Source organism: Piliocolobus tephrosceles, chromosome 1 (genome assembly GCF_002776525.5).
Source record: "Piliocolobus tephrosceles isolate RC106 chromosome 1, ASM277652v3, whole genome shotgun sequence".
In the NCBI taxonomy this organism is placed as follows: Eukaryota; Metazoa; Chordata; class Mammalia; order Primates; family Cercopithecidae; genus Piliocolobus; species Piliocolobus tephrosceles.
In genome coordinates this window covers 108,850,327-108,851,409 of record NC_045434.1, presented here as the reverse complement: position 1 = coordinate 108,851,409, position 1,083 = coordinate 108,850,327, and the positions used below count along the sequence as shown (strand labels likewise).

Here is a 1,083-nt window from a genome sequence, read left to right as displayed (position 1 = left end):
AGTTTTCCTTCTGTGTTCTTGGTAACCTCATTCCACTAAAAACAAATTCTTCTATATCCATAACAACCTGCAGGAACTTTCACTATACCTTTCTCTTCCTTATGGTAATGGAAGTCTGGCCTTGCCCCATGAACACTAGTTCGCTTGCAGCCCTCTTAAGGGAAAGCTTCTCTTCCTCCCACGAGTTCTATTTTCCAGCCAAGAAGGGGGCACTTGGGGTCAGCAGTCTCCCAGCTTCCCCTGCCAGTTCTACATGATTACTTTTCTACCTTCATCAAAGTCCCCCTCATACCAAATGGTTCATTGCCCTCTACTTCTGGCTGTCACTGACCCTGGCTCACAGCAGCTGAGGACTCCCCCATTTACCTTACACATTAACCTCCACCATCATCCTGAGACAAACTGCCGAACCCAATCCATCCCACACCCTAACCTTCCCCGAACTTCCCTAATCATTTCAAATAAACTTCTGCTCTATTTATACTTTTCAAGGCCACAATTAGACCATTACTACCATAGCTCCACTGCCTCTCAAAAAAAAACTTTGGATCCTTTAGTAGTTCATAAACGTGATGACTGGGTTTTCACTTTCATGCGTAAGATGTGCCTCCCTCAAACCTTGTTACAACATTGGCACATTACCCTTGTGAGGTGGAAAAGCATGAAACTTCAACATCCCACTTGAACCACAATCCTCCCAAGTCTATTCTGTTCCTCCCACTTCACCACTCCTTGGCCTCACTGAGTTCCAACCCTTTAACCCCTTTGTGGCCTCACAGTTTATCTTTCCCTTCCCCTCAATCCCCAGGCTTCAGTCTTTTAAAACCCAAGCTAGACCTCTGGCCAACAACTTGAATTATTTCCCACCAGCTCCCTCAATACCCATGCTCCCCTTTCCCTCCACTCATAAGTCCTGGAAAACCCTACAGAACCCAGTTCTACAGCTGCCCACCCTGGTCCTAAACCTGGAGCTCCGAGTCCTGGTACAGAAAACTGTACACTCTGCCATAGATTTGTCTTTTAAGAGGTTCGTGAAGGACTATTAGAAATCCACCTCATTCTCCCCATCCCCTCGTCAGATAG

General features: G+C 46.4%; 1 non-coding gene across 1 annotated transcript; it reads left to right on the top strand.

Moving 5' to 3' along the window:
* The first annotated feature begins 548 nt into the window (after positions 1 to 548).
* LOC111556068 lies at positions 549 to 652 on the top strand. The gene has a single exon (XR_002735709.1). It is a non-coding gene; the product is annotated as a small nucleolar RNA U13 (small nucleolar RNA).
* Positions 653 to 1,083: the final 431 nt, after the last annotated feature.